Raw genomic sequence first — 20,648 nt, 5'->3', positions numbered from 1 at the left:
CATACTTCACTCATTATGACAATCTCTAGGTCTATGTATCTTGCTGAAACTGTCATTATTTTGTTTGGTTTTATGGTTAAATAATATTCCACTGTATATATGTACCACATCTTCTTTATCCATTTGTCTGTTGATGGATATTTAGTTTGTATCCATGTCTTGGCTATTTTAAACAGCACTGCAGTGAACACTGAGGTGCATGTACCTTTTTGAACCACACTTTGCTCTGAATATATGTCCAGTAGTGTGATTGCAGGATCATATGGTAACTCCATTTTTACATTACTTTCTAAAGGACTCTCCATCTGTTCTTCATGGTGGCTGTTCCAATCTACATCTCCACCAACAGTTTTGCAGAATTCCCATTTCTCCACATCATCCCCTACATTTATTACTTGTAGACATTTTGATGATGGACATCTGACTATTGTGAGGTGATATTACATTGTAGTTTTTATTTGCATTTCTCTAATAATTAGTGATGCTAAGCTGAAACTCCAATACTTTGCCACCTGGCGAGAAGAACTGACTCAATGGAAAAGACCCTAATGCTGGGTAAGACTGAAGGCAGGAGGAAAAGAGGATGACAGAGGATGAGATGGTTGGATGGAATCATCAACTCAATGGGCATGAATTTGAGCAAGCTCTGGGAGTTGGTGATGGACAGGGAAGTGTGGCACACTGCAGTCCATGGGGTCTCAAAGAGTTGGACACAACTGAGCAATGAACTGAACTGAGTCTCTTTTTATATGGTCTTCTGGCAATTTTTGACTTGGTTTGTTGCTTGTTTTTTGGATATTGAGCTGCATGATCTGTTTAAATTAAATTAAACATTTCATGAAAATAAATCTATAATGCTCTAAAGTATGCTTTTCTTGAAGAGGAAGTATCAACTTATTTTATCACAATGGAAAGATTCAAAGATTGAGTCAATGTTATATGCATTTATGAGTTGTAGGGTTTATTTTTATGAATATTATTTTCTGAACACACAAGTTCCTAGAATTTATATAAAGCTGCCTGTATATAATCCCTGAAATAATCCCGTATATATAAAAATTTGCCATACTTTCAACACATGTAAGGGATAAAAGAAATGCAGAAAAGCAAAATGGCTGTCTGGGGAGGCCTTACAAATAGCTGAAAAAAAGAAGAGAAGTGAAAAGCAAAGGAGAAAAGGAAAGATATAAGCATCTGAATGCAGAGTTCCAAAGAACAGCAAGAAGAGATAAGAAAGCCTTCCTCAGTGATCAATGAAAAGAAATAGAGGAAAACAACAGAATGGGAAAGACTAGAGATCTCTTCAAGAAAATTAGAGATACCAAGGGAACATTTCATGCAAAGATGGGCACAATAAAGGACAGAAATGATATGGACCTAACAGAAGCAGAAGATATTAAGAAGAGGTGGCAAGAATACACAGAAGAACTGTACAAAAAAGATCTTCATGACCCAGATAATTACAATGGTGTGATCACTCAACTAGAGCCAGACAACCTGGAATGTGAAGTCAAGTGGGTTTTAGAGAGCATCACTACGAACAAAGCTAGCGGAGGTGATGAATTTCCAGCTGAGCTATTTCAAATCCTGAAAGATGATGCTATGAAAATGCTGCACTCAATATGCCAGCAAATTTGGAAAACTCAACAGTGGCCACAGGACTGGAAAAGGTCAGTTTTCATTCCAATCCCAAAGAAAGGCAATTACAAAGAATGATCAAACTACCACACAATTGCACTCATCTCACATGCTAGTAAAGTAATGCTCAAAATTCTCCAAGCCAGGCTTCAGCAATACGTGAACCGTGAACTTCTAGATGTTCAAGCTGGTTTTAGAAAAGACAGAGGAACCAGAGATCAAATTGCCAACATCCGCTGGATCATCGAAAAAGCAAGAGACTTCCAGAAAAACATCTATTTCTGCTTTATTGACTATGCCAAAGCCTTTGATTGTGTGGATCACAATAAACTGTGGAAAATTCTGAAAGAGATGGGAATACCAGACCACCTGACCTGCCTCTTGAGAAACCTATACGCAGGTCAGGAAGCAACAGTTAAAACTGGACATGGAACAACAGACTGGTTCCAAATAGGAAAAGGAGTACATCAAGGCTGTATATTGTCACCCTACTTATTTAACTTATATGCAGAGTACATTATGAGGAATGCTGGGCTGGAAGAAGCACAAGCTGGAATCAAGATTGCCAGAAGAAATATCAATAACCTAAGATATGCAGATGACACCACCCTTATGGTAGAAAGTGAAGAGGAACTCAAAAGCCTCTTGATGAAAGTGAAAGAGAGTGAAAAAGTTGGCTTAAAGCTCAACATTCAGAAAATGAAGATCATGGCATGTGGTCCCATCACTTCATGGGAAATAGATGGGGAAACAGTGGAAACAGTGTCAGACTTATTTTGGGGGGCTCGAAAATCACTGCAGATGGTGATTGCAGCCATGAAATTAAAAGACACTTTTCCTTGGAAGAAAAGTTATTACCAACCTGTATAGTATATTGAAAATCAGAGACATTACTTTGCCAACAAAGGTCCGTCTAGTTAAGGCTATAGTTTTTCCACTGGTCATCTATGGGTGTGAGAGTTGGACTGTGAAGAAAGCTGAGCGCCAAAGAATTGATGCTTTTGAACTGTGGTGTAGGAGAAGACTCTTGAGAGCCCCTTGGACTGCAAGGAGATCCAACCAGTCCATTCTAAAGGAGATTAGTCCTGGGTGTTCTTTGGAAGGAATGATGCTGAAGCTGAAACTCCAGTACTTTGGCCACCTCATGCAAAGAGTTGACTCATTGGAAAAGACTCTGACGCTGGGAGGGATTGGGGGCAGGAGGAGAAGGGGACGACAGAGGATGAGATGGCTGGATGGCATCACCAACTCGATGGACATGAGTTTGAGTGAACTCTGGGAGCTCGTGATGGACAGGGAGGCCTGGCGTGCTGCGATTCATGGGGTCACAAAGAGTCGGACACGACTGAGTGACTGAACTGAACTGAAGGGATAAAATGTGATAATTAATCTAATGATATATAAAATGTCCCTGGAGAAGGGAAAGGCTGCCCACTCCAGCCTAGAGAATTTCAAGGGCTGTATAGTCTATGGGTTGTAGAGAGTTGGACATGACTGAGCGACTTTCACTTTCACAATTAGATTGCTAATATACGACAGAAAATATATAATTAAAAATACTATTTTTATAATTTCTAAAAGTTATAAGATCGTTGAGTCAGATTTGGAAAAAATATATGTCTTATAATATGCCTTCTAATAGCAAATCCTTTTTATGACATTCTGAGCAAGGATCCAGTTATTTAGAGAATAAATATGAAAATATAACTCATATCCAGGGTGAAGTCTCTTTTTGTACATTATATACCATTGAATTACTTACATTAGTTAGGAACTTTTAGTAGATTTCCTTGGAAACTATCTCTTTTTTAGGGTACACATGTGTCTGAACTGCAGATCTCACATTTCCCATATCTAAAATCAATATATTTTGGCATTTAACTTCATCCATTGTAAACTTTTATACTATGTTCAGCATCCTTTTTACAAATAATAGGTACATGCTAGTCATTTTTAAAAATATAAGTTAATTCTAAATTGCCAGAATATTTGACAATGTTGTTTTTCTCTTCACCATACTAGCCATCTCAGAAAATTCAACTCTTTGTTATTAAAGATTTATGACAATAGTAAATTTGAAGGACAACTGGTATAGGATAACTGAGAAACGCTCACACTTAGCATACATTTTTCTCTAGTTTCACTAGAATTCTTCAGCCATTCTATTATGGGAGGAGCCATCAGAAGGTTTCATAATGATGAGTGGAAATGAGGGACATGAAAGCATGGACTTACCAAAAAATGATAGTAAAAGGAGCACAATTTTATATTTCAAGAACTGTGGAATATCTGAGTTATTATCCTCTTTACAAATTAACACATTATTATGCTACCACACTTTCATAGATGCTACCAGAAGACATGGGTCTCCTGGGTGAGAGACAAAGGATATTATTTCTTTGTTCCAAACCACACAAAGACAGTGGATCAATCTCCTCAGCCCCCAGTTTCTACATAATTGAAGCAAAGCTGGGCTCAGGTGGATGTTGCACACAGTAGATTAGTGTCACGGCTGAGAGTGCTGAGCTTAGAAAACCACAACTTAAAAAAAGAAATGACTGCAAATCTGTCTTCACTTTTCCAGGAGGGAGACATTATCTCTCTAAGCTGGTCTGTAAACAAACCTGTTCCAGCTGTGAAGGAGGACATCATTTCTATCTTCCAAGGCTATTTGCTATACAAACATTCTTCGAATTCAGTCCAGGACCAAAGTTGATACATGTGCAGATATGTAATAGGGATAGTACAAGCTAGAACTGACAAAACTATTACTATGATAAGCACTTTATATGTATTTGTCACCAAGAACTATGAAAGCGTTCCACTGTATTTATAATGAGCAATCATTTTCCCTAGATTAATGCTCTTGGGACAATAACACAATCAGCATAACTGTTAGATAAATATTCTAAGTGAAACATTAATCCATTTTGCATGAAAGTCAGCCTTGTTATAATTAAATTTGTCCTAACAGCTTTAGAAATCTGTAGATCATTTTAGTCTTCAAATATCTCCCTTTTATTTTTCTCTTACTCATGCTCTCTTTGACTGTAATAATTTTCTTGTCACCGTCAAATCCATCTAAAGATCCCCTTCCCTGGATCTCACGAATAGATAGTATAACCTGAATCTTCAGGTCTTCAGATCTTTGTACCTTTTCTCATATTCTGTGGCACTCAAGTGGGAACAATGGTTTTCACATCCATGCAAGTTAAACTGTTCAGTAATATACATATTTCTGCTGCTTTGAATTGTCAACATCATTCTGGAATTTTAAGGAAAAATCACTTTCATTTAGTTATTTGCAGTCTGTGTGATCAGGGTTTATTTTAAAAGTATGTATAGACATAACAAAGAAGTAAAAATCATAATCCACATGGTGGAAGAAAAGTATTTGTTTCACATCTAATTAACAAAGAATTAGTTAACACAAAAATTAAAATATACTAAATATTTTTTAGCTACATACTAATAGGAAAATGGATAAAAGTTACAAACAAACATATCAAAAGATAACACAAATGGACAATGGACAATAAATACATGCAAATATACTAAGCCTTAGGTATCAAAAAATTTATAATTAAAACTACACTGAAACAGTATTCTGTAGGACTAATTTGGCAAGAGTTCCAATTTGTAAGACTATAAAAGTCTGGCACACTTATGGTGCTCAGAATCTCTCATACACTGCTTGTGGGTTAAAACTGATATAATTACTCCGGAAAATAATTTAGTGACATCTTGTAAACAAGTAAATGCTTGTGCATCTGGTCCAGGAAACAAGGGAAAAACACTAGAGAAGCATTGTTTTTAATGCAATACTAATAGAAACCATTAATGTTTATTGAAAGAATGGTTAAATAATTTTACAAAAACAGGGACTAAAAAATAAACCAATTTGGAAACTGTGTGTGTGTATGTGTGATGTGTGTGTGTGTGTTTTCTCTTTCTCAGAGACAAAAGGCTGAAAGATAGATTAGTTAAAAAATAAAAAGTATGAAAAAATTGGTAATGTTCTAAAGTTCTCTTTCTTTTACTAGAGAGTGAGCTTACTATTATCCTTCATATTATATACATGTATCTAATATTTTTAATGTACCAATTATTTCAAAATAAAAGATGGGAGTAAAAGTCAATCTATATAAACATGGTTTTTTAAAAAAGGATATATCTGAACATACATGACACATGGGCACAAGACAGAGAGAAAGGGTAAATGGAGAGATTTGGGTTTGGTTTGAGTTGGGATGGGTTACAAAGGCAGGTGCATTCCATTTGCTGATGTCATTCAACAAATGTCATTTTTAGGCAAATTTTCCGTATTTAACCTCATCTTTATTGTAACAGCCTATGAGGTTTTTTAGACCAATTGTCCTTGGCTTTTGAACCTTAATCCCCAATTCTCTTAAGATGTGTTTTCCTTCATCTTTATGACAATTAAAATTTAGACTATTGACCCTCTTTAGTCTTGCCAAAATTCTAGGAAAAATGAAACATAACATGAGGTTTGGCTTATAAACTTGAACAATAACTTTTTAGATACTGACTCTATTGACCTCATTTGAAGCAACTGACAAACTGGAAAGCTTGCTAGGACTCCTTCTCCAGTGTATTTTATTTGCATCATTGTATATTAACTCACCAAAAATGACTTATTGTTTTCGGTTCATCACATCTTTTCCTTTAAAACTGGAATATATTCTTGTAATATTCATTTTTCCCCAAGACAACTCCATGCTCCTTAGCTTTTAATAATGAACAGAAAATGAGTTAGAGACTGTAGATTTCAGAATGCCATGATAAAAAGAAGAGTACTTAAACTGTTCCTCATTTTCTTTAAAAAATGGAAGTGGGTTTAGACAAAATTTTATTTTTTAATTAAACTTGGTGGTGACACTAGTGGTAAAGAATCTGCCTGCCAATGCAGGAGACACAGCAAAAGACAGTTTTGATCCCTGGGTCAGGAAGAGCCCCTGGAGTAGGAAACAGCATCATGATTCAGTATACTTGCCTGGAAAATTCCATGGACAGAGGAGCCTGGTGGGCTACAGTCCATGGGGTCTCAAAGAGTCAGACACAATGAGTGACTGAGCACACACATACATAGTGTTAATACTATTGTACAATACATTTGTTTTATAGACTAATCAATTATTAATCACTGAATTTGAAAACAGCTTTTGCAAACTACATTAATATTTTATGATACTTTGCTGGCTTTCATGGTATCTAAATATGTGTTACACCTTCTGTGGGGTCCACTGATGATTAAAAAAAAAAGGCACTTCATGCTTATACAGTTATCATGACATTAGAGAATTTTCAAGACTTTATGTTACTGGAGATTTTCTAAATTGTGGATTGCAATACACTGTTAATGAAAACTTTACTGTTAAACTACAGAGAAAATGTAAATCTTAATTTCTGCAAAAATGACTGCTGCTGCTGCTAAGTTGCTTCAGTCATGTCCGACTCTTTGCGACCCCATAGGTGGCAGCCCACCAGGTTCCCCTGTCCCTGGGATTCTCCAGGCAAGAACACTGGAGTGGGTTGCCATTTCCTTCTCCAATGCATGAAGGTGAAAAGTGAAAGTGAAGTCGCTCAGTCGTATCTGCCTCGTAGCGACCCCATGGACTGTGGCCTACCAGGCTCCTCCGTCCATGGGATTTTCCAGGCAAGAGTACTGGAATGGGGACAGTCTCATAATAAATAATGAATATATATAGACTTTTTATTCTGTTTTACACTTGTATCTCCAGATCTTAAAATAAAATGCAAAACCAAGTTGATATTTATGAGAGTATACTTTATATTTTAAACTATTTTATACCAGGTATTTGTGATTACACCTTAAATTTTAAGCAAAAATTATAGTTGAGATGCTAGATGCCGTAACATACATTTGCCAAAAGTATATAAAAAGAAACTATACAAAATGAAGTTTTATTCTTTCTGATAGTAAAATTTATAACATTTATATCTATCAGATAATATATATATATGTATAGGTTTATCAACTGTTAAGTAGTAAAATTGCATTTGTCTTATGCTTTTTTCTCAAAATTATAAAAACAAAGGACGTGAGTCAAATGTTAAAAAATTCTCTAACATTTTTCCCATTTTATTGAAGAAATAATTAATTTTTTCTAGCACATTATGCAGCATTTGTGCTGCAAAGAAAATATAGACTATGTTTTTTTTATACTCAAAATATTTGTATATATGTGAGTAAATATCTTCTTGTTTCATATGTGTACTCATAAAAATGCATGGATATACAGATATGTATGTGTGTGCATATATTTCAGTTCAGTACAGTTGCTCAGTGGGGTCTGACTCTTTCCAACTGCATTGACTGCAGTACGCCATGCTTCCCTGTTCATCACCAACTCCCGGAGCTGATTCAAACTCATGTCCACTGAGTCAGTGATGCCATCCAACCAGCTCATCCTCTGTGTCCCCTTCTCCTCCCACCTTCAATCTTGCCCAGCATCGGGGTCTTTTCAAATGAGTCAGTTCTTCACATTAGGTGGCCAAAGTATTGAAGTTTCAACTTCAGCATCAGTCCTTCCAATGAATATTCAGGACTGATTTCCTTTAGGATGGACTGGTCGGATATCCTTGCAGTTTAAGAGACTCTCAAGAGTCTTCTCCAGCACCACAGTTCAAAAGCCACAATTCTTCGGCTCTCAAGTTTCTTTATAGTCTAACTCTCACACCCATACATAAATACTGGAACAGCAATAGTACTGACTAGACGGAACTTTGCTGGCAAAGTAATGTCTATGCTTTTTAATATGCCATCTAGGTTGGTCATAGCATTTCTTCCATGAGCAAATGTCTTTTAATTTCATGACTGCAGTCACCATTTGCAGTGATTTTGGAGCCCCCCAAAATAAAGTCTGTCACTGCTTCCATTATTTCACCATCTATTTGCCTTGAAGCAATTAGACCAGATGCCATAATCTTAGTTTTTTGAATATTGAGTTTTAAGCCAAACTTTTCACTCTCCTCTTTCACTTTCATCAAGAGATTCTAGTTTTTCTTCGCTTTCTGCCGTAAGGGTGGTGTCAGCTGTGTATCTGAGATTATTGATATTACTCCTGGAAATCTTAATTTCAGCTTGTGCTTCATCCAGCCTGGCATTTCCCATGATGCAGTCTGCATATAAGTTAAATAAGCATGGTGACAATATACAGCGTTGATGTACTTCTTTCCCGATTTGGAGCTAGTCTGTTGTTCCATGTCCAGTTCTAACGTCTGCTTCTTGACATGCATACAGATTTCTCAGGAGGTAGGTCAGGTGTCCTGATATTCCAGTCTCTTTAAGAATTTTCCACAGTTTGTTATGATCTACAGAATCAAAGGCTTTGGTGTGTCATTAAAGCAGAAGTAGATGTTTTTCTTGAACTCCCTTGCTTTTTCAGTGATCCAATGGATGTTAGCAATTTGATCTCTGGTTCCTCTGCCTTTTTAAATCCAGCTTGAGCACCTGGAAGTTCATGGTTCACATACTGCTGAAGGCTGGTTTGGAGAATTTTTAGCATTACTTTGCTAGCGTGTGAGATGAGTGCAATTGTGTGGTAGTTTGAACATTTTTTGATATTGCCTTTCTTTGAGATTGCAATGAAAACTGAACTCTTCCAGTCCTGTGGCCACTGCTGAGTTTCTCAAATTTGCTGGCATGTTTAGTGCAGCACTTCCACAGCATCATCTTTTAGGATTTGAAAAAGCTCAACTGGAATTCCATCACCTCCACTAGCTTTGTTGGTAGTGATGCTTTCTAAGGCCCACTTGACTTCGCATTCCAGGATGTCTGGCTCTAGGTCAGTGATCACACCATCGTGATTATCTGGGTCATGAAGATCTTTTTTGTACAGTTCTTCTGTGTATTCTTGCCATCTCTTCTTAATATCTTCTGCTTCTGTTAGGTCCATACCATTTCTGTCCTTTATCGAGCCCATCTTTGCATGAAATGTTCCCTTGGTATCTCTAATTTTCTTGAAGAGATCTCTACTCTTTCCCATTCTATTGATTTCCTCTATTTCTTTGCATTGATCCCTGAAGACCTTTGGCTGCAAAGAATATAATCAATCAGATTTCGGTATTGACTACCTGGTGATGTCCTTGTGTAGAGTCTTCTCTTGTGCTGTTGGAAGAGGGTATTTGCTGTGACCAATGTGCTCTCTTGGAAAAACTCTGTTAGCCTATGAATGCTTCATTTTGTACTCCAAGGCCAAATTTGCCTGTTACTCCAGATATCTCTTGACTTCCTACTTTTTCATTCCAGTCCATCTTTTTTGGGTGTTAGTTCTAGAAGGTCTTGTAGGTCTTTATAGAACCGTTCAACTTCAACTTCTTCAACGTTACCAGTTGGGGCACAGACTTGAATTACTGTGATGTTGAATGGTTTGCTTGGAAATGAACAGAGATCATTCTGTCGTTTTTGAGATGGCATTCAAGTACCGCATTTCAGACTCCTTTGTTACTATAATGTCTACTCTATTTCTTCTAAGGGATTCTTGCCCACAATAGTAGATATAATGGTCATCTGAGTTAAATTCACCCATTCCTGTCCATTTTAGTTCATTGATTCCTAAAATGTCGATATTCACTCTTGCCATCTCCTGTTTTGGCCACTTCCAATTTGCCTTGATTCATGGACCTAACATTCCAGGTTTCTCTGCAACATTGCTCTTTACAGCATCAGATTTTACTTCCATCACTGGTCACTCCCACAACTGGGTGTTGCTTTTCTTTGGCTCCATCTCTTCCTTCTTTCTGGAGTTATTTCTCCACTGATTGGGCACCTACCAACCTGGGGAGTTCATCTTTCTGGTTCCTATGTTTTTGCCTTTTCATGCTGTTCATGGGGTTCTCAAGGCAAGAATACTGAAGTGGCTTGCCATTCCCTTCTCCAGTGGATCACATTTTGTCAGAAGTCTCCACCACAACCTGTCCATCTTGGTGGCCCTACATAGCATGGCTCATAATTTCATTGAGTTAAACAAGATTGTGCTCCATTTGATCAGTTTGGTTAGTTTTCTGTGATTGTGATTTTCATTCTGTCTGCCCCTGATGGATATGGCTAAGAGGCTTTGGAAGCTTCCTGATGGGAAAGACCCACTGAGGAGGAAACTTGGTCTTGTTCTGATGGGTGGGGACATGCTCAGTAAAATTTTAATCCAATTTTCTGTTGATAGCTCTGGCTGTATTCCCTCCCTCTTGTTTGACCTGAGGCCAAACTATGATGGAGGTAATGAAGATAATTTCAACCTCCTTCAAAAATCCCATGCACCCACTGCTGTACTCAGTGCCCCCAACCCTACAGCAGGCCACTATCGATCCACGCCTCTGCCAGAGACTCCAGGACACTCATGGGCAAGTCTGGGTCAGTCACTTGTGGGGTCTCTGCTCCTTTCTCCTGGGTTCTGGTGTGCACAAGTTTTGTTTGAACCCTCTGAGCATCTCTGGTAGGTAAGGGGTTTGATTCTAAATGTGATTTTACCCCTCCTACCGTCTTGCTGGGGCTTCTCCTTTGCCCTTGTATATGGGATATCTTTTTTTGGTGGGATACATTTTCTAGTCGACGGTTGTTCATCAGTGAGTCGTAGTTTTGGAGATCTTGCCGAAGACAAGCACAAGCCTTTCTCTGCCATCTTATGCCGAAAATCATATATTTATATATGTGAATAGATAAGTGATAGATGGATAGATGCATAGATAGAAACATATAAGAAAAGGTTTGCTAATAATTAAAATAATCTTAAGCAGAAATTCCCAAAATAAATTATTGTTGCATAAAAACATGAAAGTTCTTATAGTTAGTTAAGCTTAGCCACATATTTTTTAATCCCTGCAAGAATTCTTTAAAAATGACTATAAGTGTGAAACTGTCTTCCCATAACATGATAATGAAACAAATACAGGAAATAAAATTTGAAGATATTGGATTTATTTTTATATTCCTCTGTAAGGTCAAACACAACTACCAGTGCAAACATTTCACTCTTTTAATCACTGAAAATTATTTTTTACATGTAAACATGGCTCCTTGTAGTCCTGCAATACGATGGAATCAATCTCAAAGTTTCTCAGTGAATACACTAAGCTCCCTAGTCACTCATCCTGCCAGTACTAACAACTAACTCTTGCTTGGTTTAGACAAGAAGGTTCTAAGGTTTACTGTATCTTTAAGTTTCTATGACTCTCTAGTGTAGTCAATTTAATCATTGTATTTTTATCAAGTTACCATTCAGATACTTGCTAGTTCTTACATTACCTATTATCTTTTATCCATTATCACTTACTTTCATTCTGAAGGCCTACATTTGTTCAAATTGAATCGGGGCTGCTTTTATATGTCAACTAAGTTCATTGTAATATAGAAATTGTAAAACCGTGAAAAGAATTCCTCTTCTTCACCCTCAGGATTACTACAAACATTCAAGCCCCCACTTTTTGTCTCCTGAAGTATTAAACGGCCTCTGCTTCCAATTTCATCATACTGTCACTTAATTGATTTTTTTCCAAAACAGGAGTCTGATCATATTTGTCTTCTTAAAATCCTGCAATGGTTCTATTGCCTGCAAGCTAATATCCACATATTTCAACATGATTTAAAGCAGTTCATTGATTAGGTACAAACTTGCCTTTCCAATTATTTCCCAATCACACTCTCTACTTCTGAGGTACATTATTCCTCTCTGCATTTGTTCATGCTGTTCCCTCTGAATAGAACATCCAAACATTTGTTCCTCTCGTTTCTCTTTCAAACTTTAGCTCAAGCACTACTTCTACAAAATATCTTTCTGATCCTCTCTAGAGGAGGAATACATATCCTCCTTTTTGTTTTTCTCCCAAACCTCAAAATTACATTCACTCAGTTACCACTATGCTGTGTTTATTTCTTCATGTGCAAAACTTCAATATTAGTGTTTGTTAAATTATACATCTCTTTTAGTAGATTCAAAGTCCCTTTAGGGAAAGGTCTTCTTCATGCAGTATGACCAGACTTAGTACAGGGCTGGAACATATTGTTACCATCTGAGCCATGCTTTCAATTGACATCTATTGAAAAATAGAATGAAGTGAAGCATCCACACTAAAGTAATAATGATATGAGATTAATAAAATATATAAATTACACAAAGGAATTTTTTGCATTTATACTCCTATATATTTGTATATTTACATAAAAATGTACACAGTACAGTAATTAACATCAAAAAAATTTTGAAGTGTTTATTATAAATACAGATTTCTGGATTTCAAGAACCAGAAATTTTGATTTTTTAGATCTCTAGGACACAAAAATCTGTACTTTGGCTAACTCCCAAGTTGATTCATCTTCATACTAAGGTAAGAGGATAAATTCTTATAAAGTATTGCAAGAAAAATGAGATAAGCTTTAATTGAGTGATGGACAAAACATCTTTGTTTTCATAATGAGCAGAGTTGAATTATGGAATTCTAAAGTTCTGAATCTTGACTATCAACAAGTTTCCTCATATGTCAGTTCAGCTATCTCCAGATAGTTCATGATGGCATCTTCTACCAACAGGGTTGCTTAATAGTCTTGGAGGTCAGAGTCAATTGATAGTTTAAGCACTAAATGCCCCCTTTCTCAATTAAATCTCTGTTAGCAGAATTTATTGAGGAACAGCAAAAGTTTACATAATATACAGATTTTCTATTATATTACCTATATTTTTCTATATATAAATATACATATATACACACACATTTTTAATAATGTAATTTTCAGTAATCAGAATATAAGTGATGAAGGTAAAATCTATCTGAAACTTAAAATACAGTACATTTCAGTATAGGAAGCATAGTATACTTCTTTAAGTGTACTTACTAAAATCTGAATGTTTCATCTATGCACCTAAATGCAATTATCATAGTTCAAATAGAATAAGAAAATATTATTGCTCCACTTAGTCTTCCCTTTTCAGGAACATATATAACTTGCAAAATGCTTTATATTTCTGTGTGGACACACATACACATTTAGTTTCTTGTCTTAAGGACCATATGGTTTCTTTTAAAATCTTTTGTCTTCCAGATTATATAGACATTTACTATTGATTTGGCTTATCTAACTCATTTTCAGAAATGAAATGAGTTTTCTGATTAACTTGACTCATTCTTAAATGTGTAGATTAAATGCCCCTTAATGTGGCTGTTCACATCTGGTATTCCAGATGTTTGCCATAATAATCATATAAAACCAACACAGAATTTCCAAGGCCATGAAAAACACTGAAGAATGAATAAAGGCAGAATTGTGTCTCTTCCTACATATGACTCCCTAGAAATTGGGTATTCTGTACTGCACTACCCAAATCAATTCATCAAAACCTTAAAACCTAAATAGTTCTAATCCAGCCTTAAATGAACTGGAGCCCTAAATAGCTTAAAATGAATTTCCCATTCAAAGATTCTCCTGAGTATAGACGTCTTTCCTGACAAATACCCTTGAATGTTTCCTTTAACATGATGATTTTTTTTTTAAATCAAGACTGAGGTTTGATGGGATATGGTGCAGTCTGGGCTAGACAGCCAGGACGAGGAGACTGTACAGTCACCTAGAAGCTGTGCAAGGGAAGGTCCAAATTGCAGATACTAGGAGTGGACAGTAACATGCGTGTGTCATTTCAGAAGCAGTTGCCATCAGACAGCAAGTTGGGACACTAGTGCAGTGGAACAATATGAATGTTTCTGGGTGTGTGGCAGTTAGATACTTTAGAATGTGAATGTGATGGAAGAGTTTATACTGCTCCCTTGTATTGATATTACAGCAAAAGAAGCTGAGACAGAATTTTCTTTTAACTTACCTGAATCAGTAACTGAGATTTCCCAATATGAATGACAGCAAGAATTTCTGAGTTCACAGATCTATACTAGACTATTTCATTTAAAACCACCAGGTAATCTTATATTTATTCTCTATTCAATACTTTGTTTTGCACAAAGTCAAAGTAGAGAGTATATATACAGGTTGAAAATTTTGAATTTAAGTATATTCTGACATACTTAAATGATGGGTATAAATAAGATACAATGAATACTGAATATTGCAGACTTCATGTATGATTAGAACAGATTAAGAAGAAAAGTACAGAATGAGGACCACACACACCCTAATGAAAATATCAGTGGAAATAACTATCTCAATATAAACACGATATCATCTGAAGATGCTAATTATAATATAATTACTAATCAATGAAAAGAAATATTTTTTGTTTGTTTGTTTGTTTTGACCAAGAGGAGAAATATTCCACTGTGTCCTACATATTTAGTGTTCAATTCCAGGGAACACATGTGTTACAGAGAACATTGGTAAACAATTATATCCTGAGAAAGTAATCAATTTAATTCAGTTTAACATTTACCAGCATGCTGGTAATTTGCCAAATCCTTTCTAGATTTTATAGACTATTTCATTCAGTTCAGTTCAGTCACTCAGTTGTGTTTGGCTCTTTGCGAGCCCATGCACTTCAGCACTGCCAGGCTTCCCTGTCCATCACCAACTCCCAGAGCTTACTCGAACTCATGTCCATTGAGTCAGTGATGCCATCTAACCATCTCATCCTCTGTCATCCCCTTCTCCTCCCTCCCTCAATCTTTCCCAGAATCAGGGTCTTTTCATTTTTTTTTTTTTTTTTTTTCTTTCCAAGGGGAGAATGAAACCATTTTATTAGGGGGGATGTTAAAACAAAGCCATATACAATTTGTAACAAATACAATTGTTTGTTCCCTAGTTCTGAATAATTACAGTATATACAAATTCAGTAAGGCACTGGTTCCCCAAAAGAACACAAATGAGTCTTCTTTTGAAACAGACAACAAAATCCCTTATATAGTCTAACTTTTCTCCAAAAAATATGGCATTTTTGTTTTGTTTTACAAAAGGAATCATAAGTGCTAAATTAAGTCACTTCTGATGCCTTCCTTCCTTTCCACAGCTATATGACTAAGTTTTCTAAGGAGCTATAACTATAGAATTTTTCAAGTTTAAAAAACTGTACTTCTTTCAGTGCCTTTCCACCTACCAACAAAGAAGAACAGACCAACAACACAAAACACTGTCACTTCTAACGAATATGCATGACTCTAGAAACATGAGAGTCGATCAGTATTCAGTCCTCGCTCTACCTGCTTACGCAGCAATTGAAACGTGTCGAAGAATTCCCTGTAAATAAAATCTTAGCGTATTTTATAAGAAGTTTTGTTTTGAGAATAAAAAGAATGGTCACTAGTGTCTTTCAAGCAGCGCGCCAGGAGGTCAGAGACCTGTCTGCTCACACACAATGTTCATATAACACTGCTGCCTGTGATGTAACAATCTACACCCTTTTATATAAATAAATATTATGTTTCACTTAGTACTTTATCATCCATAATATTTTACTCTCTAATCCACATAATGGAGTTGTGCCAGACTCAAACTGAACATAGTATTTATATATACATATATTTATATAATATACACACACATACATAAACTATAAACCCAAATATCTTAGCATACAAAACTTATATTAGCTAACAAGTAATATTTTAGGATTCCTTTGCAGGGAAAAGGTTAGAAGAAAATTTTAGTCTTTGAAATCGTCCTGAAAGTAAGCAATCATCTACATTATTTCCAGGTCCCCACTATTCTATTGAGAGACAAAACAAAAAAATTTCTGGTAGCTCAGAAGTGAATTTTATTTTTTTGTTTTGTCTCTCAATAGAATCAGGGTCTTTTCAAATGAGTCAGTTCTTTGCATCAGGTGGCCAAAGTCTTGGAGCTTCAGCTTCAGCATCATTCCTTCCAATAAATATTCAGGACTGATTTCCTTTAGGATGGACTGGTTGGATCTCCTTGCAGTCCAAGGGACTCTCAAGAGTCTTCTCCAACACCACAGTTCAAAAGTATCAATTCTTTGGTGCTCAACTTTCTTTATAGTCCAACTCTCACATCCATATATAAATACTGGAAAAACCATAGCTTTGACTAGATGGACTTTTGTTGGCAAAGTAATGTCTCTGTTTTTCAATATGCTATCTAGGTTGGTCATAACTTTTCTTTCAAGAAGCAAGTGTCTTTTAATTTCATGGCTGCAGTCACCATCTGCAGTGATTTTGGAGCCCCCCAAAATAAAGTCTCTCACTGTTTCCATTATTTCCCCACCTATTTGCCATGGAATGATGGGACCAGATGCCATGATCTTCATTTTCTGAATATTGAGTTATAAGCCAACTTTTTCATTCTCCTCTTTCACTTTCATCAAGAGATTTAGAAAGCATATCAAACATATAATTTGTCAAAGTGAAACTGTACTTATCTGAAAAATAGAAGACTCTGTATGAGATAGAATGATTTTGGGGGCATACATTGTATTGCTTCATTTTGCTTCAAAAAATGAGGGAATGACACTCATTAGGAACTTAATAAGAAGTAAGTTTAAAAATAAAATAAAATTAAAATAAAATAAAAAATACTTATGGTTAAAAAAAAAGAAGTAAACTGAATAGATTATTTTTGAGGTAGCAATTTTCTTATTAATCGACATGTTCAAGCAGAGGGCATTGGTGAGAATGTTTGGGTACCCTGAGAAAAATAGGGTTGTATCTTATGTTTGGTGAAAACCTCCTTGCAATTCAAAATTTTGTTTCTTCCCAGCTAATTTATGGCATGTGCAGAAATAGAACCTACTATTAAAAATAGAACTAGGGACCCTGCCTTTTATTCTTTCCAATGCACTTTGACTAATCTGGATGATATTTGCCAGCCTGTTTCATCTCTTTCAGCAGTAGAAAGATAATGCATTAGAGCCAATTCATATCAGAGAAAAGTTTCCCTGACTCTGTCTACTGTGTCCTTGATGGCAGTTGTACAGTAGTTTTTCTTATCCAGAAGGATGGAAAATTATATACTTGATGCAAAGGACCATGAGGAATTTGGAGGTGATATTGTTTGAAACCTAACCCAAAGAAACATTATTTAATGTATTACTTTGAAAAATGTCATGGTTATACTTTTTCTGATGTCCTTAACATAATAATTATATTATACAGCCATTTTCTTATTTTACTTATACTATAAAAATTATTTTTATCCCCTTTGTGATGGGAGAACAATGTAAGACAAGAATTTAATAAAATGTATTTTACTTGATTTTCAATTGGTTTTGAAAACAATGAGGTATATAAAATATGATCAACCTGTCATATACTTACTTCATTTTTGAATAATATGGAGGCTTAATGTGTGCCTGACAAGATTCTTAATACATCATATGAATTTAATATTTTAAGCAATTTAGTCAATATTGAAAGAAAAGCTCATTTTCACCTAATGAACATACAAAGTTAATTAGCCATCATTTATAATCCTAGCAGTGTGGAAGGTAATATAGCATTTCAAAATAAATTTAAGACTGCTGCTGACACAGGCAGCATAATATTTTTGCAAGATATGAAGGTTGTAACCATAAAATCATGTTAACCTTTAGGTGTCCTTGAAAGTGACCAAGGTAAAGCAATTCAATAATTATAAAAAAACTGATGTTTTTCCCAAAAATCTGGATAATAAATATCATTTTGAATGTGAAACACTTCAACTGTATTTGAACACTGCATATTTCTTATTTACCAGTTTTCTCTACTTTAGCACATGTTCTACATGACAGGTTAGATACCCTGTAAAGTCTTTGCCCTGGAAAGATGTCCTGGCTGACACTGGTGACTATTTTGTTCCAGTACACACATATGAAAATATTTGACTGCAAAAGAATTCCAAGTAGTTCACATCTGAAAATATTAGGAATTAAACACTAGAGAGATGTCCATATAGCTGAAGCAGACAAAATGTTTTCTCTCTGATCACTATCCAGAACTTAGAATATAATCAATTCTGCAAATGTAAATATTTATTGTAAGTGGCACATTGCTTTTACGAAGTTCTCAAGCAGTTCTTTTATTATATTTTTTATTACAACTTTTATCCTACATTAACAACATAAGTCATGGGCTTGGGTCATTGATTGTAAGGCGGAAAATTATAAATCCAGGCTTAAAAAATTGAAAACAATTTTCAATCAGTTTAAATCTTTATATTTGCATTATTTAAATCATCCTCAAAAAGTATTTCAGAAAGACTAAAATTAATTTAGCATTTCACTCTAAAATTCATACATTATAAAATGAGTCAAAAATATGAATATAAACTGTTGGAAATCAATTAATCAGGTCTCAAATAATATATGATTTTTCATTTGCCACTTTTATATGCTGATCACAATATGTATTTTGGGAAATAATTCACAATGAGTGAACATAGGTCCCCAAATCATATTGTTCATTTTCCATTCATTATAATTTGTTAGTTAGAAAATAAAAACTTGAAATACAAAAACTTTATCAGTTAGGATAGTTATAACATTTTGTTGAAAAATATTGACTAAATGGAGGAGAGAAGGAAAATATAGAACTCTGTCTATGATTTAAATGTACTGGAATAACACTTGACCTCCATCAGAGATGTTTCAATCATGCAAGTAAGTTGACATTTTGGGATGATATTATTTTTGTCTATAACAAGTAGAAAGTAACATCTGCCCTATATAAGTCACAGCATTGTGTGTTAAAAAGTGATGAAATGAGTTCTTTAGAAATTATAAATAAGCATATTATTAAGTGATTAATAAATGAGTAGACAAAGGTTGAAAAGATTACTTTGCTTGAAGTCTGTATGTTTCAGTTTAGTTCAGTTCAATTGCTCAGTCATGTCCTACTCTTTGCAACCCCATGGGCTGCAGCATGCCAGCCTTTCCTGTCCACCACCAACTCCTGGAGCTTACTCAAACTCATGTCCATAGAGTCGTTGATGCCATCCAACCAGCTCAGCCTCTGTCGTCCCCTTCTCCTCATGCATTCAATCTTTCCCAGCATCAGGGTCTCTTCCAAGTGGTCAGTTCTTTGCATCAGATGGCCAAAGTATTGGAGTTTCAGCTTCTGCATCAGTTCTTCCAATGAATATTCAGGACTGATTTCCTTTAGGATGGACTGGTTGGATCTCCTTGCAGTCCAAGGGACTCTCAAGAGTCTTCTCCAGCACCAAAGTTCAAAAGTATCAATTCTTCGGCACTCAGCTTTCTTTATAGCCCAACTCTCACATCCATACATGACTACTGGAAAAAAACATAGCATTGACTAGAAGCAACTTTGTTGGCAAAGTAATGTCTCTGCTTTTAAATATGCTATCTAGGTGGGACATAACTTTACTTCCAAGGAGTAAGTGTCTTTTAATTTCATGGCTGCAATCACCATCTGCAATGATTTTGGGGCCCAAAAAAATAAAGTCTCTCACTGTTTCCATTATTTCCCCATCTTTTTGCCGTGAAGTGATGGGGCCAAATGCTATGATCTTAGTTTTCTGAATGTTGAGTTTTAAGCCAACTTTTTCACTCTCCTCTTTCACTTTCATCAAGAGGCTCCTTAGTTCTTCTTCACTTTCTGCCGTAAGCTTGATGTCATCTGCATATATGAGGTTATTGATATTTCTCCTGGCAAATTTGATTCCAGCTTGTGCTTTATCCAGCCTGGCATTCCTCATAATGTACCCCTACATAAAAGTTAAATAAGAAGGGTGACAATATACAGCCTTGATGTACTCCTTTCCAGATTTGGATTCAGTTAGTTGTTCCATGTCCAGTTCTAACTTTTACTTCTTGAACTGCATACAGACCTCAGTGGGCAGGTCAGGTGGTCTGGTATTCCCATCTCTTTAAGAATTTTCCAAAGTTTGTTGTGATCCATACAGTCAAAGGCTTTGGCGTGGTCAATAAAGCAGAAGTAGATATTTTTCTGGAACTCTTGTGCTTTTTCAATGATCCAGCAGATGTTGGCAATTTGTACATTTACAGTTATCTTTTTATTTTTGTGGGCTCCAAAATCACTGCATTTGGTGATTGCAGCCATGAAATCAAAAGATGCTTACTCCTTGG

This window comes from Bos mutus, chromosome 12 (genome assembly GCF_027580195.1).
Source record: "Bos mutus isolate GX-2022 chromosome 12, NWIPB_WYAK_1.1, whole genome shotgun sequence".
NCBI classification, from domain to species: Eukaryota; Metazoa; Chordata; class Mammalia; order Artiodactyla; family Bovidae; genus Bos; species Bos mutus.
The sequence above is the reverse complement of the archived record's forward strand: the minus strand, read 5'-3'. Positions refer to the sequence as shown.